Source organism: Neomonachus schauinslandi, chromosome 12 (assembly GCF_002201575.2).
Source record: "Neomonachus schauinslandi chromosome 12, ASM220157v2, whole genome shotgun sequence".
NCBI lineage: Eukaryota > Metazoa > Chordata > Mammalia > Carnivora > Phocidae > Neomonachus > Neomonachus schauinslandi.
Window position 1 is genome coordinate 86,591,464 of NC_058414.1, and position 24,126 is coordinate 86,615,589.

At 37.4% G+C, this 24,126-nt stretch overlaps 1 protein-coding gene across 3 annotated transcripts in view; it reads left to right on the top strand.

Moving 5' to 3' along the window:
- The window catches only part of EXOC4 (exocyst complex component 4), a 747,671-nt gene that overhangs the window by 198,026 nt on the left and 525,519 nt on the right, over positions 1-24,126 (top strand). The gene's annotated exons all lie outside the window — the stretch shown is intronic.

Here is a 24,126-nt window from a genome sequence, read left to right on the forward strand (position 1 = left end):
GCTAAGTGCCTGCCATCATTGGAGGGGATGGAGGTTGAGTAGAAGGAAAGAAAAAGCCTTATGATCCAACTATGAAAGTAAGGCATGAATATCAGTAATGTTATCGGGAAGTCAGTGCTAACAACTAAGAAGATGGTGTGCATGAAAATGCTCGAGGAGTTGAGAGAAGGGAGTGATGATTTAAATTATTTTAAAACTGTGGGCTTCCTGTATGAGGGATGCATAAGAACACTTCCATTTTGGGGAGATGCCTTAGAGGCACTTGAAATATTTTTCAGTGAGTAGCCTACACAATTAAATATTTTAGTTTTCAAGATTTATCATGGTTCAAAACATTATGAAGTAACCAGCCAGCCTTTCTGATTTAAGGACTACCACCTAGTCATTTCTACCTCCACCTTCATCATTAATCTAAATACCTGTAAATTTTTCCAAAGAAGCTGCTCTGCTCTCTCATGCCTCTATCACAACAATAATTCCACAGCTCGCGGGTATAGTTACCAGAATGAAAAGTCTAGCAATATGTTTGAGGATATAAGGAAAAGGAAATTAGCCTACCAACATTTTATTTAGTAGTAGTGTTGCTCTACATTGTTGGAAGCATGAAGTATGCATCTTGGAGTCCCAAAGTACATGGGTACAGGGGGTAGTTAGGATTGGAACAAGTCAAGGAGGGAACGCAGAAGGTGACCCAGGCTCTAGCAAGCAGCTGCCTCGTGGTAGTATAGAGTGGACTGAGAAGCTTGGAAGGAAATGATGGTAACAGAGCACACATTCCCATAGGACTGATCATACCTGAACTGCCACTCAGGGGCTGTTGCTGATCATTTAGGGCTAGAGCGATCCTCCGTTCTCAGTATCCTTACTTTAATTGCTCAATCGACTTAAAGAAACTTTAAATTTACCTCCATAATTTCTCTCCATTTGGTTTGTAGTACATGAAATTCCTTTAACTGGGGACAAAGCAAGCCTTTCTTTTTTTCTTTTAGATCATTTCACTTTTTATTCATCAAATACACTTAATTCTTTAGCACCGTTTTAGGCTCACAGCAAAGATGAGTGGAGAAAGGGCAGAGACTTCCTGCATACCCCCTGCTCTGACACATGCACAGCCCCCCTTCATATCAACATCCTCACCACAAGGAAGCCTTTTGTTTGACTTGTAGAGATGAAAAGGTAGACCACGTAATTAACAGGACAGCAGTGCAACCTGTCATTCATTCAGCTTTGAGCATAATTAGTCAACCAAGACAGACGACTAGTGGTAGACTCTTTCTTCTTTTTTGTTAGTGAGAATAGCGAGTGCTCTGCACTCTCAGCCATGCAGAATGGCTTTTCTGGCCGTGGCCCTGGTGGTCCACGATCTCTGGAGAGAGCCTGAAAAAAAGCAATGAAGAGGAGACGGTTCTGGGCCCAGATTACAGTCTAGCTCCCCATTGACTAGTTTTGTAACCTCTGTGCCTCGGTTTCCTTATCCCTAAATGGAGACAGAAATAACAGTACCCACCCCACCCCACGAGGTTGTTGTGAAAGCCATGTTGAGGTAAGCGATGAGCAGTGTTTAGAGAAGTGCCAAACGAATAGGAAGCGTTATGTCGTCTTCCTTCTCCAGCCCCGTTGTTCTTGCTCAGTCCCTAGCACTTCAGCTTTTGTACTCCTTCTCTGTCCCTTTAGCTAAATCCTACTCTGCTTTCCAACTTAAATTTAGTTGTCACTTAGTCTGGTGACTGTTCCCCCCCCATTTTCCCTCTCAGATTGTGGCCCCTGTGGTGTTCTGTTACCGCATCTGTAACATTCCCATTCTGAGCACTTTCCACACTGTGTTGCGGATCAGTGCTCACTTGTTTGAGCCTACCACGAAACTCTAAGTTCAGGAGAGAAATACAATTTTATTTCCTATCATTAGCACAGTGCCTGGCATGGTAAATATTCAATAAATACTGACTGACTCAGCGACAGAACAAATGAGGACAGTTGACATCAAACGTGGGATAGAGGGCTTACCGTGGAGAGATAGGAAGGGCCCCAAAGGGAGATGTGGGCACTGAGAGCCAGTATTGGCTTTGTAGGTTCTATTAGTTTCTAAGTTGGGGAGAAGTAGAGGCTGCGTGTAGATCTGTGTTTGTTCTCTGCAGTCATATGTAGTTTCATTAAGTAGGAATGTTGCCACTGAGCTGTCTGGCCTAGGACAGGACTGCTGTATATAATTGAAAGACATGTGTAAATCCAACTACGTTATGGAGGAAGTTCATTCTGTGAGGGTGGTTAATTGAAGAATCTCTATAATCTAACTAGGAACCTTCTCGTTTTTCAGAAAGTTAATTGAAATACGGAACCAAATGCGATAGTATATTTTACTTACCAGTGTTCAGCAAAATAGGAGGATTTATCTCTGGTTACAGGGAAGAAAGTAGTCAGCAAACCTATCATGTTCATAATACTCATTAAAAAATAATTTAGCTGAGCTGACAGATCACATGCGTGGTGAGAGAATAGCTCAGCTGATGAGTTTTTGTAAAAGTTTGATGATATTTCATTGAGGAGCAAAAGTGTCTCTGATGAATGCTTTTAACAGTTCAGCAGGAAAAGGGGAAAATCACACCTATTTTAATACCATTAAAAAACGGCCAGCCTTTTTCAGTTACTCTATTCATCTGACTTGTCCAAGGACCACAGTGAGATCTGCATTTCAGTTTATCCTTGAAAAGGTATAATTGAATAGTTCAGTAAAATCCTAAGAGGCTGGCAGAAGAAGCCATATAGCGGCGGGCTTCGCTTCCCAGTGGTTTGGTTCAGAGGTCAACTTTTCCTTCTGTGGCAAAGAAAATCCACCAGAAAGACCATCAAAGTAACAGTAAAAAGCTCAAATTTTATAAAAGTTAAGTTTCTGCCACATTTTCAATTCATCATGCAATTAAAAACGTTACTCAACCTAACAACACACAAGGGGAAGAAAGAATGTAAAAATGAGATTTCTTTGGTATCATCAACCCATCTCAGTTGGCTCCATTCAGGTACTGCTGTTGGCAATTGGGCCGAAGAGGTGGGGGTGCTGTTTCAAAGTGTGCAAGATAACAGGTGGAAATCTAACTTGTGCATCTCCATTAATCAGAGACCTCCTGTTGCTTTGAGCCTCTCCACTGCTTCATTGTACTGCTTAGACGGCTGTGCTACAGGTTAGAAAGATAGTAGTTTTAATGAACATTTAGCTTGAATATGACTTCTCAGGTTTAACGTGGGATTCTTTGGGAGAATAAGGTAACTCATGAACATGTTATCTCATGAGGGTTTAAAAAAAAAACTCAAAATACTGCTGCTCGTGACCAAAATAAGGTCTTAGATTACTCAGTCCCACTGTGCCATGGTTTTCTCATTTGAAAAATAGAGCTGTTATCAATTCTGACTACTTTAGGGGGGATATTGTGACTATACAATTAGATATTAAAACTCTGGAAAAATTACAATAGCTGTAATTGATTTAAATTAAAATGGTGCTTTAAAAAATTTAACATGGAGGAATTGGGAGAACTGCACCGACTTCATTAGCTCTTGTTTTCTGCCCCTCTCTCCAGTCTCACTGTTCCCCTGAGTTGGCTCCTGTCAGGGTCACCAGCGATCACCATCTTGGCAGATTTAGTGTTTGCTTCCCTGTGTTCATCTCACTTGATCTTCTGGCCAGCCATGTTCCTTTTTTCCTCCACATGTTAGAGTGTCCCGAGGTTTAGTCCTGGGACCTTACCTGTGCTCACTCTGTAGACTCTCCCCCGATGTCTCAGCTCAGACTTAAGTTTCGCTTAGCCCCTAGGTGCAGGTGACTTCCAGATGTACGTCTCCTGCCCAAATCTTGTTATTGTTTCCTGACCTCTTCCAACATCCTGCCCACTCCCCACTGCCATCCTATCATTCTTTATCCCATGTTATTTTATTTTCCTCATAATCCTTAATTTCTAATGTCTTTCTCTCTTGGTAATTTTCTACACTTGCCTCTGAATTCCCATAATGCAAGTCTTACTCATTAGTGCATTCCAGTGCCTGGGACAATGCTTGGCTTGAATTGAGCACTCAAAAAGTATAGGATGGAGGAAGCCTCTATCCTAGTATCTCCTTATTTGTAGGTACAGGCCTACTTATTTGAGAAAGCCTAGTGGGAAGTTTAACAGAGTAGGAGTCCTGCGATTTGTCTTCTTCATTCATTTTTAAGATAATAAAACTCACGAATGGGAAGAGCACTTAATTGTGATCCAAGCAGAAATGTATACTCAGTTTTGATTACAGTTTCTTTTCTGTCTTGGGGCTACATAGTACTTCTGTTTGTACTCAATAATATTACCTTTAGAGTGCTGTTTTTATTCCCGTTAGTCTAATGAGTGGCATTTCTATAGTCCTGACATTTAGATACTCTGTAAAGCTCCAACCACTTGAGAATTGACTTCTCTAAGAGGATTTGCTTTACATGGTAAATATGGAAGTACTGGCATCAGGGAAAACTGGGCTCTTATACTGACCTGACCTGAATTTTCTGAGTTTTTCTCTCTAATGGGTTGTTGGTGACTGGGGTTGTGAATACTTAATGATATCGTATGTAATTAATCTTTTTGGAGGTACCTTGCCTTAAGGTAGAGTGATATTTGAAATACATTAGCCATGAGTTGATTATCCTTTTTTACAAAAGGATTTATAATAGGAGTCTCTCAAAAAGCAAGCTTTTATATAATGGAGCATTTAAAGTAAGATTTCATTTATGCACACATTTTCAAGGACATTTTGGCTGAAGTGAGGTACAGCAATTTTATACTCATTCCGCGCATTTGTTCCACAGCCTTAAATATAAGAAGCACTTGTAAAGCTTTATATCTTGAAATACGATTAGAAAATTCTTTGTAGTCTTAAATTTTGCATAATGACTTTGTTAATAACTATGTAGCAATATGCAGGGGACATGAAAAAATGTATTTTTACTTCTTAAAATTGCATATAACTATTTCAAAATAACCTTAATCTTTCATAGTTATCTGTTCTGTTTTAGGTTCTAAAATAGCATATAAAAATTGATTCCCCTTCCTTTTATATATTTATGTTCTTGCTTTTTAAAAATACTGATCTTAACTTCTCATATGGAAGATTTGTCTCATAATGAAATTATAATAGACTTTTTATAAATGCTAATTTCTTTATATATTCCTAAGAAGTAGTAAAGTAATAAATATATTTTCCTCAGGTCGTGAACAGACTAATGCATTATTTCAAATCATTTAGGAAATAAAAGTATTCTTATGCCAGGATTGTCACTGAGTGTATCACCTCTTTGCCATAATTGTTGCAGTGTAGATATTTATTTTACTTACAGATGTTCTTTGTTTCTGGTTTAATTTATGACATGGGTTTATTTTCTGAAGAACTGTAGTTCATACAAAGTCCTCTTGGACAAACCATTGGTATCTGAGCTGTGTGGAGGAGCCTAGAGGTCATGGGACAGACAGCAGATCCTGAGGGTGGAAAGCAGCTTTCACAGAGCCTTAGGAAAGCCTGTGAGCCTCACTCTTGAGAAGTGATCCTTGGTCATCATGCAGAACTAGTTGATGACCTATAACCTTATTTTTAAGAAACTTTGTTTGTTCTACCCATTTATTCATTCACCCAGGCAGATACGGGAAAAGAGTGAATACTGTTAAGTGAGATACATATTTGAGATTGAAAAGTGATACATAGGCATCTCTCTTTATATAATACTTGAGTTAAAAGGTTTTTTAAAAATATAAAATATATATATATATTATATATATATTTGGTTCTCTGCTACTTATAGTCCTGCTTATATCCTGATTAATCCAACATGCAAATAAGTGATCACAGCACTGTGATACGCATTATGATGGAATTGTGTAGATCTGTAACTGAGATGTGTATACAGTGCTGGGAAGGCAGGGAGGCTTTCATAAGTATTTAAGTTTCAAGCTCTTTATAAAAGATGAAGAGAAGCTTTGCAGATAAAAGAGGGGTGGGCATTTCAGACAGTGAACATGGCAGGGATAAATGTATGGAAGTGTAAGCATATACACTTTTCTCGTTTCATAACATGAGTTAGACGGATATAACTTTTTTTTTTTTTAAGATTTGTTTGTTTTAGAGAAAACACTAGGGGGTGAGGGGCAGAGGGAGAGGAGAGAATCTCAAGCAGATTCTGCACTGAGCCTGGACACGGGGCTCGATTCCACAACCCTAAGATCATGACCTGAGCCAAAACCAAGAGTCAGATGTTCAACTGACTGCACCACCCAGGCTTCTCTAACTTTTTCTGTTAAGGAAACCAGTTTATGTATACAGACCACTACTGATTATAATTTGTTACTTTCAGGAACCAGAGATAATAGAAGGGACACTAAAGCTGTTGAGAATGGCTTGGGCCGTTGTTCATGATAGCCAGGAGGTTAAGAATTGATAGAACCAATGGTGTCCTGGTGATGATAGGAAAGTAAAAGTCATGTTACACCTGAGTAAAAGCTCAGGATTTTCTGAGGGGTATTCAAATGGTATAACTATGCCCCTTTATTAAAATTTTTGTAGGAAACACAACTGTTTTAAATACAACTATTGTAGTGTATTAGGCTGTGCAAGGTAGATTTGGCTGGAGATATTGGCAGGGGCCAGATCATGAAGGACCAGCCTAACCTAATTCCAGAGTACCTTGTTCAGCTTGGACTGCAAATGGCAGCTTGGTTGTGTATGGGGATTGCAGAGTTCTGTGTGCTCACATCTGATTTCCAGCTTGTAATTGTGTGGATGAAAATATGCATCAAGTTACTTTTGGCTTCACCACAATTTTAAACTCAAAAAGCCCATATTACAGTAATATATGATAGTATGTATGAATGCTACATGAATATTGTAATAGTCATAATATAGGATGTTCATTCCTAGAATTGTGATGACATCTACTGAATTGCAGCCAGTTCATTTGCATATTCATGCCCACTTAGCTCAAATAAGTCCCTGTTTGTTTGCACATTAACATCTGATTTCAGCACCAGTTAACTAATTTACATATCCCTGTTCAGTTGGTTAGTGATGTTCATATGTGGAATGTTGGTGCAGCTGTTTGTGCTTTGAGTAGCTTGGGGAGCATGGTGGTTTAGTGGAAGGAGTACCTATTACTCATCCTGCTTTTACTAGGCAAGTCACGTTACCTTTCTGAGCCCTAGAATGCTCATCTGTATAATGAAGTTAGCAACACTTACCCTGCCTATTTCTTAGGGTTGTTATATCAATTGACATATCAGAGGTGACAACATACAGTCAACATTTCTAGGCTACCTGTATTCTAGGCCTGTTCCTGGAACATCTGCATATAGGAGAGTTCTAGGTTTCATGGAAGACAAGACTTGCAAGCAGACACAGTTTTAATGAATGTTATAAATACTTTTGGGAGCATGGAGGAGAAAACACTGAACGTTGCCAGGGGGAGTCATAGAAGGTGTTACAAAGGAGTAATCTTTATACTGCAATTGGAAAGGTGAGTTAACCTACCCCGGGGAAGGGCACTCACCGCAAGTAGGGAGAAGATGGGAAACAACACCCCCACGTATGAGAGCTTCATAGGATAGTAGGTATTTGGGGGTTGAAGCAGAGAATGTTGGGAAAGATAGGGCTTAGAAAAGGGAGATGGGGGGGCAGGTCTCAGAGGACTGGTATAATAGCAAGAAGACATGGTTTTTGTCCTCTGGGTGATAAGGAGTCCTCCAAAGGTTTAAAGCAAGAGAGTGACATAATCAAATCTGCATTCTAGAGAAAGTATCCCAGGGGCTCTGTGGGGGATGAATTGAGTGAAGTGAGGCAAGTTGTATTGTTATTTCAGGTGAGAGCTTATAAGATCATGCCAGCTTTTTAGGAGGTAACAGCAGAGAGGGTGGAGGGAGGGAGTAGATCCAAAAGCCAATTTCGAGGAAGAATCAGGTGGATATGATGGCTCCTTCTGTGTGGAGTTTGAGCAAAGATAGGCATTTTGGCTGATGCCCGGTTTTCCATTCTGGTGACTTGGGTAGGTAATAATTTTATTTAAGATAGAAAATGCAAGAAGAGGGTAGTTTTTATGGAGTGTTAGATAGGGGTGAAGATAGGTTTTTTTTTAAAGCATATATTTTCATGTTTCTCTTTTAGTTTTGCTTAAATCTACCTAGTCTAATCTAACCACATCTAATCTAACCAAATCTGTTATCGGCTCCCTCATATTTAATACATTCAGCAGTGTTTGATTACCCATCACCATTCACCTTCCTAAGTCTGGTGTTGGAGCTAGGGTTTTCTTCCTTCCCTCCTCTCCTCCTTTTATTTTATTTTATTTTATTTTATTTATTTTTTTACTTTTTTTTATTATTATGAAATTGCAGATATTACCTTCTCCTTTTTAGGCTTTGGTTGATCTATTAATTTGAGTGCTCATTTTAAACTCTCTGAAAAATATCAATTATTTTTTATTCCTAGATGGACCTGTATTTCTATTACTAAAATCAAGCTACCATTCTTTTTTCTTAACATCTTGCTTTGTGATTTTGTGGCCAGTCACTTAATTGGTTTTCTCAGTTAATAGAGAGGAGTTAAATGATGTCTATGACTCTCAGTCAGTCCAGAGGTCTAGGTACTTGATTCTCAGCACTTGGTCTGTTCCTAAAGATCAGAGTCTGAGGACTAGTTAGAGGTTCAGAGCATGGTCTCTGCAGTCAGGCTTACTGCCTGGGTGACTTTGGGCAAACCGACTCCTTTGTGTGTCCGTTTCACTTTCTATAAACTGAATATACTTACGTCATAGGGCCATAGTGAGGCTGAAGTGTTGAGAACTGTGCATGGCATGAATTAAGTACTGATTAAATGTTAAATACTGCTAATTTATCTGGGGTATGCCCTCCCCCACAACACCTGGCATCATTCTTCACACAAAGGAGACAGATTTTTTTAAATTAGTGAATGAATAGGCATGCTAATAGACAAATACATTCCAGTAAAATCTCCTAGAAAGGTCCTTAGAAACTTCTTCCCCCCCCCCCCTTCTTTGACAAAAGTTCTTCTAGAGTGTTGAAAAACTGTGCTTACATTGGTGATCATTGCAATCATGTCGTGTTAAGTGGCATACCCTGCAGTGGTCTGGGTAGGCAGCACTTAGTGACTTTTTAGTGACCTGTTCTTACCACTTATATCCACCCCAGAGGTAAATACTCATGGCAATAATGAAAGTGGCCATTTCTCTTCAAAATCATTTTGCTATTCAGTGCCACTAACTGCATTTTAGTCTGTAAATAATTGAGGAGGATTAGTATATGGCAAAATAGGAGGTTAAAATGGAAAGGTAATTCCTTCTCTTTATGAACTAACTACCTTACATCTGATCATTTGGCAATGTTTTACAAACACTGTTGTCTTTCTTGCCTGCCCCTTACCTTCATTCTGAAGTCACTTCCTGGCTACTGGTAAAAGCAAAAACAGAGAGAAAGGAGTTATACTCTAACTTGTAATTTGCAACTCTTAACCTAAAAAATCCTAGAGCTAACAGAGATCTCAGATGAGTATCATAAAGGGAAATGATCTTTTGAAAACAACATAAATTCTTAAAAACAATAAAAGGTGTGTGACTGAAATTAGTTAAAAAAAGATGGCGACTGATCTGAAAGGGAAATTTTTGACTTGGCTTGGAAGGTGAGCAATGAACTGTTTATGACCATCATTCCCCATAGCGTGGTTGCAGGAGGAGGACAGATAAAAGCGAGGCTGCTGATGGGACACACCACTCATCTATAATTATCTCCCCTTTCTAGATTCTGTGACTCTTACTGGGAATCAGTAATCCTGACTCCTCTTGAATACCTTCTTGAATCACTTAAAAGAATTTCTCAAAAGAAGATCTTGTGCCATAAGAATTCTTTAGCATCTAAATTGAATGGCTGTCTCTGATCATTTCTAAACTGTTTACTCTGATGAACTCAATAGATAGAGTTTCCTCAGAACAAATACAGAATTTGGACTTAATTTCCTAAGAAATTGAAATCCTTTATTACCTAAATGGTAGTATGGTTCTCTTTATACCTTCACTTCTAGGACATTTTTGGGCAAATATAATGCCCAAAGGGAACAATTAGCTCAATTTTAGATGGTGTTTGCTGAGATTTTAGCCATAATTGTTTGTTGACACTTTGAAATTTGTAGCTGTCTCAATTACTTTTATAATATATGTTATATAAACAGATTCTCTGTAGCATATGAGCTTTAGTCCCTATGAACTGAATCCTTTCTGCTCCTCCGTTTTTCTACCTTATTTTCTTATTCTCACGATTTTATTATTTCTCTTTTTATTGAAGTAGAATATCCTACAATATAGTGTATCAAGTGCGTTTACCTTAAATATAGAGCTAAATTTTTGCATATAGATACACCCATGTAACTAGCCCCTAGAAGGCTTTCTCATGCCACTTCTTAGTCAATACCACCCCCTCAAGGTAGCCACTCTTCTGATTCATAATGCTGTCACTTAGTTTTGCCTAATTCTTTAAAACTGTATCAGTAGAATCATACAACATCTTGTGTATTAGCTGCTTTTCCTCAACATGATGTCCGTGAGATTCATTCATGTTATTGTATGTATCAGTTTGTTTTTCTTGCTATATATTTTGTTGTATGATTATAGGACAATTTATTCATTCTCCTGTTAATAGTCTACTTTGGGGCTATGACAAATCAGCTATAAACCATTTTGTACATAAACACTAATTTTGTTTAGGGATATACCTAGGAGTGGAATTGCTGGCTATCATGAGATAGTCATACGTTTAGCTTTAGAAGATACTAATAGTCATTTTACAATTATAAAAATTAATGAGAAATTGCTTGAGAATTTCAGTTGTTTTACATTCTCACTAAAATGTGATTTTATCAGCCTCTTACGTTTTTGCCATTCTGATGGATGTGTAGTCTACCTTATGGTTCTCATTTTTTTTTTTTTTTAAGATTCATTTATTTTAGAGAGAGAGACTGAGAACATGAGCATGAGGTGGAGAGGGAGAGAGAATCTCAAGCAGACTCTGTGCTGAGCACAGAACCTAATGGGGGATCGATCTCACAACCCTGAGATCACGACCCAAGCCAAAACCAAGAGTCAGCACTTAACCAACTGCACCACCCAGGCGCTTCTATTGTTCTCATTTTAAAAAAGAATCTCTGAGCTTTCCCTAACTGTGCTACTTTTCTCCTCCCCTCAATCTGGCAGGAGTTTCTGGATGTGATTATTTAGTGTACAGGCTATATCCCAATTCACTGATTTATAGTACAGCTTTTTATAGAGAAGTGACCTTGTGTTCTTCCTAGAAAGGCCTGATTATGTATATACATTTTTACCCCGAATTCTCAGGTGGCCTTTCTTGCGAGAAATCACTTATTAATTTGTTAGAACTTTTGAGGTAGAATATAAAGATTTCTCCTCTCTTTCCTCTTTGCCACTTTTTGGTCAATGGCTTTCTATTTTGAATTATATCTTTATTACGTGTATCATTGATATTCCTACTGGTGGTGGGCAGAACTCTAAAATGATCCCAATCACCCACAACTTTTACAATTCCTCCTCCTGTGTGTGGGCTGGATCTGTGAATATGATGGAGTATCACTCCTACAATTAGGTTACATTATATGGCAACTGTCATGGAATTTTCCAGAGGTGATTAAAGTCCCTAATGATTGTCTTTAAGTTATTCAAAAGGGAAATTATCCTTGGTGGTCCTGACCTAACCATGTGAGTCCTTAAAAGAGACAAGAAGCAATAGCAGATGCTGGCCTTGAGGAAGTAATTCTTGTGGTAAGAGTAGGCTACATGGCAAGTACCTGAAGGTGGTTTCTGGGAGCCAAGAGGAACCCCTGTCCAACAGCCAGCCAGAAAACAAGGGCCTCAGTCCTACAACCAAAAGGACCTGAATTCTGCTAACAGCCTAAATGAGCTAGGAAGAGGACCTTGAGCCTCAGATAAGGTTGCAGCCCTGGTTGACACCTTGATTTTAGATTTTAGTGAGACGCTTAGCATAGGACCCAGCTAACCTATCTATGCCTGGACTTCTGACCCACAGAAATTGTGAGGTAATAGATTTGTATCATTTTAAGCTGCTAAACTTGTAATTTCCTACACGTCAATAGAATACTAATATACAACCCAGTCTTAATACTCCATGATTGACCCTTTGAGACTCTCAAAAATTTCCTTAGACTAATGGATAGAAGTTGCTAGCATAGTTCTTACTGTAAGCAAGGAAAGGAACCAGATTTATTCTAGCTGTCAGTCTTCCTTTTTTTTCAGTTCTCTATGATTTTGATTTGGAAGCTGAGAGGGCCTTTGAGAAAGGATGGAAGGTCTAGTAGTTTTTCTGTAGTTTTGTAGACTTTACAGTAGGAAATGACAGCTTAAAAACATTTAAAATAATTTATATATACAACAATACAAAACCATCGCCATCATGATAACTGTCTGAGGCAAAGTGGTACAGATTCTGTTACCTCACTGGGCTGTCTCTCGAGCACCCAACCCTGAACATGTCCAAATCAAACCCAAGATCTCCCCTTCTCCCCACCACCCCAAAACCTGCTCTTCTTGCAGTGTATTTGATTTCATTAAATGGCATTGTCGACTTACCAGTTGCTAAACCTGGAAGTCATCCTCCTTTTCTGTAAGCAATTAATCTATTCCCAGATCCTGCTGATACTGTCTCCTAACCCATCTACTGTTACAAACCCATCAACTCATTATTTTTTTAAAAGTGACTCGCCTCTACCCAGGTTCTAACTGCCATCATCTCTTGGTTGGTCCTGCCTCTACCTTGAATCCTTCCAAATCATTTGTTATATTGGAACCAGAGTGACTCAAAAAATATTCAGTGATTTTTTTTTTTTTTAATACCTCTTAGTACCAAGTTCCATGTCCTTAATACGCCTAATAATGTTCTGCCTGATTTGGGCACCAATTGCACACAGCTTCTTTGTGGCCTCCTTTCTGATCACGTTGGGCTTCTCAGGACATGCCATCCCCATTCAGGCCTTGGGGCCTCCTTATGTGCTGCTCCCTATATCTGGAGTTGGCTCACCCCATCTTCCCTTTCTCCTTGATAACTAGTTGTCAACTTTAAGGTAGTTCTCTGTCTTGTATGATTTTAAATGATGCTTATTAAGTACTTACCATGTGTCAATCAGGTTCTAAAAAATTTAACATGGAGTGTCTTCTTTTATTCTCTCAACTCTTACTTCCTTGCAGAAACTTTTTTTGTTTTGTTTTTTTAAATCCCTCCCTACCCTACCCGACTAGGTTAGCTTTCTCATTTGTAGCACATGGCATGCTTATAATTACTCCGTGTTTTCTTATTGTTTATGTAAAATGTACGTTCATTATTTATCCTAAGTTCCAAGCTGACAGGCACCGTGTCGGTTGAGTTTACCTTACATCTCAATTTCCTCATACAGTGTCTGGCATCTATAGTAAACACCCAATAAATATTCATGATTTTTACAAATGAAAAGAAATTCAGTTTACACATTAACCAAACGGTGAGCTAGATAGAAGTTTAGGTCTTTTCAAGCTTAGAACTTTTTTCAATATATTAGTAATACTTGAGGGGATACATAAATATATCACAGATTAAATTATGTTAGGAAGGAAGTTAAGGGAAACTACTATTTGAGAGAAGAGAGTGAAGTTACTGAGATAATCGTTTTTTTGGAGTACATAGGATAATTATCACTTGACTCTCAGAATAATTTTGTAAAGGAGGCCTTATTTTCTGATTCTTTATGGCTAAGAAAACCATGGCTCGTAGAGGTTAAGTAACTTGACCAAAGTCACACAACTGATAAATGATAGAGTTGAACAATTAATGTCATGGAGTTTATTATATAGGGTTTGCAAAATAACTTGCATTTGAAATAGCTTGTGTATTTTTCTCTTTTATTGAGATAATTTACATACAATAAGCCACATTCACTTAAAATGAACAATTCATTGAGTTTTGATAGATGTGTTTACCTGTCATGATACCAAGCATTTTCATCACTCAAGAGTTTCCTTTTGCCCTTTTGTAGACCATCTCTCTCTCTAATTCCCAGCCTTGGGTAACTACTGACATGATTTGTTCCAATGGTTTAGCTTGTAGTTTCTAAATTTTATATAAATAGACTCATGTAGTATACAGCTTTGTGACTGGCTTCTTTGAGAACATAATGATTTTGACATTTATCCATGTTACTGCATCTATCAGTAATTTGTTTCTTTTTTACTTCTGAGTGGTACTCTGTTGTATGGATATACCACAATAGAGATATGATATACCACATTGTTTATCCTTCTAGCTGTTGATGTGTGTTTGGGTTGTTTCCAGGTTTTGGTTATTGTGAATAATGCTGCTGTATACATTCGTGTACAAGTCTTGGTGTGGCACATAAATTTTCAATTCTCTTGGGAATACTTAGGAGTAGAATTGGGGGTCCTGTGGTAGGTGTATGCTTAACTTTTTAAGAAACTGCTAGTTTTTTAAAGTGAGAGTATCATTTCATATTTCCACCAGCAGTATATGCCAACAGTTGGTATTGTCAGTCTTTCTAATTTCAGACATTCTAGTGGGTGTGCAGTGGTATCTCATGGTGGCTTGTGAATTTTTTAATGTAATCTTATTGATGGTAGAAGGCTATACACCTGTGGGTTTGCACATTCTATATCCAAGTCAGAATCAACCTCAAGTCCTTTTTCTCTTGTTGTAATAATTAGTCCAGGCCTGTTACTCTGTCATTTCTTTTAGCATAACTTTTTTTTATCTACCTTCATGAATTTAGAGCAAGGAGACATAACTATTTCACAGGTCAACTGGAAAGCCACGTTTATATTCATTTATGTGTTAAAAATAGTGTTTGTTAAATATACTCATCATTGTGCATCTATATTGTTCTAGCATCTTCTGGAAGTTTGTACAATATTATTAAACAGGTAGTGAGTGAATTCTAAACAAGTCCTGCTCTGAAGCTAAAAATTCCCAATTGTTGCCTTGTTAGTAATCATAGGATTAATGCAAAGTGCTGCTACTTAAGACTTGCTTTTTTTCTTTGAGTGCCACCATGGCAGCAAATGGTATCTACTACTGACAAGCTGTAAATTAAAATTTGCAGAATGCAAGACCCAATCTAAGGAAAATGAAGTTACGTATAGGTGACTTGTTCCATTTGAATTAATCAAAGCACTGCTGGTGTAGACCAGCTGTGTTCTGTGATGACAAAAACGAATCTTGACATTTTGGATAATGAAAATCCAGTTCAGCACCTCTTAAGAGATATGTATGATAATATATTGTCAGTCAGAAGTAGAGGGAAGGAGGGAAGCGAAAACCCTGTCTTATTAAAGTAGACAATGTGACAAGTGGACATTGTTGGATCTCCAGTTTCTAGGGGAAAAAAATGCCAAGGGAAGCCTCTTTTAAAAAAATGAGAGGAATAGCTGTTTTACGGAAGGAGGGTGAAAAGATTTGACTTCTGATGCATGACCTCTGTGACAGTTGACTTTGTTCATGATTCTTAGTTTCATGGTTTATTTTACTAGGGTGCAGGGTGAGGCATGAAAAGCCCAGAAAGGAGACTCACTTTTTTTAGTTTGACAGTATTAATGCAATCATCTAGTCCATACCTTGTAAGCCCACTTATTATTTCCTCTGCGTGTGTTTTTTCTAGTTTAGCGGATTAGCAGCACTGTCTCTTCAAAGGCTATCCAATCAAGGAGGGGTTATTAAAACCAGGGCGATTTATGACTGAGAATTAATTAGAGAAGCATTTTCATGCAAAACATCCAATTTTTTGATTAGCAATGGAGCAGGGCTGCAATTAACACTCTAGGAAGCTTAAATTTCCAGCTTTTTGATTCTCAGGAAATGAGATTATCAAACCAGGGTCAGACACTTGACAGCAAAGCGGGGGTGGGGGAGTGTGAAATTTATATGTTAAAAAAAAAAGTCTTTTGATTTTAATTCTGAGATTGCCATTAAGGCAGTGGGAAATTCAGAGAAGGGAAAGAACAAGAAATCTGAAAATGCAAGAACCTGAAATGCCTGATTCCTTAGTGGCCTATTTGCTATGCAAAGTAGCTGTTGTAAATGTTTGCCTGGAATATGTTTTAGAAGCACAGTGATATTTTTTGTTCCTGCATTATTACTTATTATTCAGTTTTTCTCCAATAAATTTTGTTTACCTATTCAATTGCTGAACAAATACTTAAAGGGTTTATATGCTTTGGAGAGAAGCCAACATTTTCTTTCATTAGAAAAAGAACCTTTTTTTCTAAATGGTAGTTTGCTATTTTGGGGAGTCTTTTAATTTTGTTTCTTTATTGGGGGGTGTTTTTAATTATTTTAAATCAATTGAGACATAATCTAGATAGCGAGTTATCTCAAGACATAGATTACCACTTAATGATAAGTGACCTTTGTGAGTTTAGGTGCCCGAGATAAGAAGTAATGCAGCCCCAGACCTCGTGTAAAGCGGTGTATTCTGTCATCAGCATTAATTGGTGCTCTCCAGGGAAATACAACATAATGAAAATTCATTTGTTCTGGAAAATATTTTTCACCGCCTCTTTTCTTAATTTAGACATCTAATTTCAATTGAGAACTAGAGGAGCAATGTATCTTTTGTGTTAGTGCAGTCTGCCAGGGTGAGACTCTTACCTTTTTCTTCTTTACCCATTAGATTCCAAGATTTTTAAGTAAAGGGACCTTGTCAGTACTTTGAATCATCCAGTGTTTTCTTCACTGCCCTGTGTTTTTGCACTCATGATGGTGCTATGCACATCTGAAGCTGTCGGTATATACATTTGTGGACTGCCTGCTTATTGACATCAGGGAAATTGTTTGTGTCCAGTACTAAGATGGAACGCGGTGATGAGCCCTACCTAGGCCTGTGGTGGTGGTGGTGGGGTTTTGAATCTGGCTTTTCTCATGCTCTTCCAGTGTGGATCTTCTCTATTTATATAAAGGGTAGGTGCTTTTGTTAGAATCTTGGGGGTTATTTTAAAAAACAGATTTATAAGCAGTTTTTGGACTATGCTAAACATGAATGGAAGAGACCATATGGTGACTCCATAATCAGTGATTTCTGTCATTGCATTTTTCTCCCTAGAGCATCTCTGATTTAGGAACAAGATTCATTGATCTAGTCTATCATTCTTGCAAACCCACTATGGATTCTCAGCTTTATTTGTCAGTCTTGCTTAATCTTCCTGCCTTTGTTGGGGAAGAGTATCTATCACCGGCTGGATGGAAATTGGCTGCAGTTTAATCTTGGGGAAAGGAGGAAAAACTGCCAATCAGGGGCTGAAGAGTTGATCCTGTCAGATTTGTAGCCATCAGCCTCAAATGCTGGTCTTCATGTTTTTAGATGTTGATGATTATATGCTTTTTTGGTATCCAATAAATACTTGCTGAAAGAATTTATAGGGTTACATTTATAGGTGTTTTCTTTGTTGGAAAATGTTTCTGCATTTCCAGATCCACAGATGAATGAAGGATTCATAACTATATGTGCGTGTATGGCAGGGTGCAGGGGTGGTGTGTGGATGGCTTTCAGGGAGTCTGCTTCCAGCATTATATGCAGATTTGTGGCAGAAGGTGCCTAGTTTTCATAATAGCAAATAATAGTAATAATGCTATTTTTAGGAATAGTAATATGCTTATATTAGTAATAGCAAATTTAGTATTATAATAATAGTAGTAAAATGCTATTATTACATGTAAACACACATACATTCACAAGTACATATATAAATACAGTTCCTAACTGTGAAAGCAATATTACTACCTATAGAAGAAAACAATAAAGCAACTCCAACAAAAGCACATGAAATGATATTTGTTTGTAATAAGTGTGGACGTACCTATATTCAAATATTTATTTCAGTATCAAAGACAGAAATAATTGAATTTATCAAAATTGGGAAAATTAATCAGGAGAGGCATTCTAATTAAATATGAATCTTTTTAAGGAAAGCAAGGATTATTGTTTAGTGGAGTGGAAAAACCAAGCATATTCTGTGGCTTTTTTCCCCCTCCTTTAATGTTAGGTTTTTAAAAACTACAGTTTGATATAGTTCAATTCATCAAATAATTAATTAAGGAAGTTGATTTGCTTTAAGAGGCTCACAATTGTTAATAATCCTATTCCAGTCTGAAATTCCCAGTGGTGGGGTGAGCGTGTCAGCTGTTCTGTTGGCAACATTTCTGCTTTGTTTGCTTTGCTGTGTGCTCAGTTTATATTATGGTGGATGATGGACGTGGGCATAGGCTATTAAAAAAATCTGTGCTGGTGATATCTGGAAAAGATAGCTTTTACTTTTAAGTATAACATAGTCAATTTTTGATAGTGGTTGACTCATGTGTGTTTATATGGTTATATCTTCCTGTATAGATACAGATATTTAACTATTAAGTATACAGGTAAATATTTAATTCTTATTGAAATTTGTACTGGGAAAATTACAGTGTTATTGAAAGACTAAACCCTCTATTTTTTAATCCCTTTTCTCATTAAAATACTTGATTTGATAAGGATGTCTTATTCTAGCAGAAATAGTATAGGCACAAAGAAGCCTATTTTTTTTTTGGATCCTGATCAATGTAATTTAAGAAATCCAATTTTTATGAGCTGATGGTCAGTGTAGGCCAGTGAAATGAAAGGTTGACACCTTGGAGTTCCAAGGAACGAATTGGGAGAGATTCAGGTCAGGAGTTGAAATATGTGAATCGGGCGCCTGGGTGGCTCAGTTGGTTAGGTGACTGCCTTCGGCTCAGGTCATGATCCTGGAGTCCTGGGATCGAGTCCCGCATTGGGCTCCCTGCTTGGCGGGGAGTCTGCTTCTCCCTCTGGCCCTCCCCCTCTCATGTGCTCTCTCTCTCATTCTCTCTCTCAAATAAATAAATAAAATCTTTAAAAAAAAAAAAAAGAAAAGAAATATGTGAATCATCTGTGTGGTAGACAGAAACCCTGGGGTCGTTGAGCTTTTAAAGTCAGGATAAATGCAAAGAGAAGCTCAAGACTAAGCCTTGGTTGACATCCTCACTCCTCATGGAACTTGAGGAGTATCTTCAGTAAGTTAGGGAGAGGGCAGACAAGTGGACAGTTAAGGTTTATAAGTGTAAAAATCCTCCACCATCAGCTTTTTAAAAACCTCAGTGATTCCCAGTAACCATAATCAAATGTTTGCTTTTGATAACTATACCTTTGTGGGCCCAATATGTCTAAAGTATATCTAAATAAAAATATTAAAGCTATCTTTTCCAAACATCACCAGCAAAGATTTTTTTAATGGTTTAATAGTTTGCTCTTGACTACAAGTTCCTGAGTTAGAATTGTAGGATTTTTGCAGCCATTGTGCTAATAATGGTCAGTGAAAAACAATGTTTGAGTAACTAATGGCATCACATCCTTAATGGAAATAACTTGTTCTGATGACATGAAATGAACTTTTTTTAATAAAACACTGCGGATTTCTCTCCATCTCTTATATGAACCTTCTTTGAAGCCCAGGTGATTACAAGCCTCCCAGGTTCTTGAGGGGACCCCCACACTTCCTCTGATTCTTCTAAGCATTAAGTACTGTTGCACATCACATTAATGTTTTCAGATTTCTTTCTAATTGCTTGGTAGTGTAAAAACAAAAGCTTGATAGTATAAGAACAAAAGCTTGATGTTCTATAGCTGGTTTCTCTTAAATAATATAAAAAATGTTATAAATGGTTAGTGGCTTAGATGACTTCCCACATTTCTCTCTGGGAGTCTTAAATTACTATGATTTTGTGGTTGTGTTCAACTTAATTGCCATTAACCACTGCTGAGGTCTCCTGCTTACTCACTGTGCAATCATTGCTCCTAAGAGGCATTTAGTACAGGATGAATGAATAATCCCTTCCTTGTGTTTCAGTGAATGTACAAATAACTTTCAAATGGTGTTCCTCAACTAGAGTTTCTTTAAAATGGGAGACATGCTGAAGAAACATTTTTAAAAATACTCTTTTTTCCATAGCAGGTGGCTTATTTGGTAGTTGTATTATATTTGGCAGTAGGCTGACAGGTTGTCTTAGAATATTTAAATGGCCAGGAAGATACATTTCTTAATATTAACAGATGATTGATTTAAGTTGAAGGTCAAACTCCATGGCAGTGGTCTAAAATCCAAATGTACTCTTATGTATGTGACTGAAATTTGGATGGACTTCAGTGACATTAAATGCCTCAAAAACATATTCTCTTGTGGGACTAGGAAGTATCTTCTGAGTTCATATAGTCTAGTGGTTTGAAAACTGAGCTTATCCTCTAGTATACTTACAGGCCTGAAAAGGTTGATGGGCCAATCAAGATGCCTAGTCCTCCCCCTGAAAGCTTCAACCAGGGGGCTCAAGTTTATTGTTTTGTCTGAAATTTTGGAATTATATAAGTTTTTTTTTAATTGAAGTAGAGTTGATGCAGGTTGTTACATTAGTTTCAAGTATACAACATAGTGATTGGACAGCTCTATATGTTATGCTATGATCACTGTAAGTATGTAAGTGTGTAAGATTTTTTTTCTTTCAAGTGTTCCTCTGTATACTTCTGTGTTTTTTTGAATTTTATCCATGAAATCATTGGTCATGTTTGAATTTTTTAAAAGTTAAGTAAAATCTTTCAACTTCTCATTCTTTTTTTGTTCCTCTGCCCAGACTATTCATTGTAAGGAATCTGGTGTGCATCCTTCCAGTTCCCTCTCTATGCACTTATACATGAATTACATAATTTCACATATACACATTTTCCAAATGTCGCTCTTTCAGAAATGTTGCCCTGAACACTTTCATGAACATTTGTAACTACTCCCTTAAAATAGGTGTCTAGAAGAGGAATTCTTGGTTAAGAGGATAAGCCTTTTCAAAACTGGAATACGAAAATTTGAATTTGAATAGATTATCAAATCACATTTAAAAAATTTTTTACCATTTTACACTCTCTCTGAAAGTCTATGAAAGAATCCATTTCTTTATAGCCTTGACACCACTGGACATTATCTATTTTTTTAAGAACTTTGAGTGCAGGGATGCCTGGATGGCTCAGTTGGTAAAGCGTCCAACTTGATTTCGGCTCAGGTCATGATCTCAGGGTCGTGAGATGGAGCCCCACATGGGGCTCCACGCTGGGTGTGGAGCCTACCTAAGATTCTCTCTCCCCCTCCCTCTTTCGCCCCTCCCCATTCATGCACATGCATGTTCTCTTTCTCTCAAAAGAAAAAAAGAAAAAAATTCAAGTGCATACCTGATTTAGCCAGTTTAGCATCTTTTCTGCATTTATTTGACCCTTGTAGTTTTTTCATTGAATTAGAGTCTAATACTATTCAATCATTTACCCCTTTGCTGCTTTTTATTGGGTTGTTTGTCTATTTTTGCTAGATATTCTTTATATGTTCTTGATGTAAATGTATTATGCTTTTTTTCCCCTCCCTAGTCTGACCCTTAGATTTAATTTGGGGAGGAAATAATATTTTTCTAAAAATAAATTTAAAGCCATTAACCTAGCAATGTTTTCGGGGGTATGATTTCTTTCAAATGGATGGATAGACATTGAAAAAAGATTCTTAAGTAGAAATTACAGTTTTCCTTGGGTAATCTCCTCTAGTGTGTCACAGTTCTTACGAAGTTTGTTTCCCAACTTAGAGAAAAATTAAGGAAAAATTAACATCCTCGGTTAGTCCAAAGAGCAGTTCCACTTCCTTAGTAGTCTGTTTCCATTTTTAATTTCTTGAGGAACCTGCATATTGTTTTCCACCATGGCTGTACCAATTTTTCATTCCCACTAGCAATGGACTAGGATTTCTTTTTCTCCACATCCTCACTACCACTTGTTGCATTTCTTCATCTTAGCCATTCTGGCAGGTGTAAGGCAGTATCTCATTGTGGTTTTGATTTGCATTTCCCTAATGATTAGGGATGTTGAGCATCTTTTCATGTGTCGATTGGCCATCTGTATGTCTTCTTTGGAGTAATGTCTCTTCAGGTTCTCTGCCCATTTTTCAATCTGATTGTATGCTTTTTTTGGTGTTGAGTTGCATAAGTTCTTTATATATTTTGGATATTAACTCCTTATTGGATATATCTTTTACAAATATTTTCTCCCATTTGATAGGTTGCCTTTTTGTTTTGTTGATGGTTTTCTTCACTGTGTGGAAGCTTTTTATTTAGATGTAGTCCCATTAGTTTATTTTTGCTCTTATTTATCTTGCCTTGACATATCTAGAAAAATGTTGCTATGACCAATGTCAAAGAAATTAGTGCTGTGTTCTCTTTTAGGATTTTTACAGTTTCACATTTTACCTTTAGGTCTTTAATTCATTTTGAGTTTATTTTTGTGTATGGCGTAAGAAAGTGGTCTAGATTCATTCTTTTGTATGTAGCTGTCCAGTTTTCCCAGCACCATTTGTTGAAGAGATGGTCTTTTACCCATTGTATATTCTTGCCTTTGGTAATGAAATAGCAGAAAGAGAAATTAAGAAACAATTTCATTTACAATTGTGCCAAAAAGAATAAAATACCTAGGAGTAAACTTAACCAAGGAGGTGAAAGACCTGTAATCTGAAAACTATAAACATTAAGAAATTGAAGAGGACACAAAGAAATTCCATGCTCTTGGATTCGGAGAATTAATATTGTTAAAATGTCCATACTACCCGAAGCAGTCTACAGATTCAGTGCAATCCCTATCACAGTACCAATAGCTTTTTCACAAATAATCCTAAAATTTGTATGGAACCACAGAAGTCCCTGGATATAGCCAAAGCAAACTTGAGAAAGAAGAACAAAGCTGGAGGCGTCACGACTCCAGATTTCAAGATATACTACCAAGCTGTAGTAATCAAAACAGAGTGGTAGTGGCAGAGACACATAGATCAATGGAACAGTAGAGAGCCTAGAAATTAATTTATGCTTATATGGTCAATTAATTAGCAGTCTAAAAAATTTTCCTATCAACATAAAATTACAAAATTTTATTAAGTCTTTTAAAAAATGTTTTAAATCTTTAGTTGCTAAGCAGCAACTTGACTCTAATTTTTCTTCTAAAAAGAAGTCTATTTTATAGACTGTGATTATCTTAGTACGTCTTCTGGATAGATTTTGAACGGGCATCTGCTGTAATTTTTAGAAAGGAGGAACAGGTGTTTAGTAACCTGCTGTAGGTTGCACCACTGCAGACCCAGAAATGAGCATCTCAGTCTGTTGAGATGTGCTGTCAAGGTAAAACACATTTGCCATGCAAATAGGGCGTAGTTATCTTGTCTAGCAATACATGGTCCAACATGGGGTATTTTTGTAGAAAGCATGGTAATCAGTATTGTGTTCTATTCCTTAAGACCTCCACGAAGAATTACCTCCTGGCTGTGGACCATAGCTGAGTATGGCTGGAAGAATTGTAGCATGACTAGTTGACTTTTTTTCCATCACCAGCAGCTAGGGGTGAGGTATAAATTATAAACTAGGGCATTATAAGTCCTCTCCTCTTAAAATCAAAAATCAACAAATGCAGTTACTTTAATCTGTGGCCATAAAGGCACTTAGCTGAATGTTTAATGACATTTCTTATTTGTCCTTGAAAACCTTTTTGTGAAAGATGTGAAATATGATGTGTATATCCCGAGACATTGTTTCCCAATTTTAGAGCACGTGAGATCACTTGGAGGGTATTGTTAAAACAGAGACTGCTGGACTCCATTTCCTGAGTTTCTGATTTAGTAGGTCTGGGGTGGGGTCTGAGAATTTGCATTTCTGACATGTTGTTACATGATGCTTGATACTGCTGGTCCAGGGAACACGTTTTGAGAAGCACTACTCTAAAAACCTTGCAGTAACATGAAGAATGGTGATGCTAGTCAAGATAGCCCTGTTGTCTTTGACCAGCTGTGTCTGTTGCCTCTTTTACAGCATAGCACTTAGGAATTATCTTCTTTCCCCTGGAGATCAAACCTAATAGAATTATGCATGTGCATTAAGAGATCATCAACCTTATACCTTTCCCCCTGGGCCTAGAGCAATTTGAAAAGACACATTCCCATCAAATGACATAAAATGT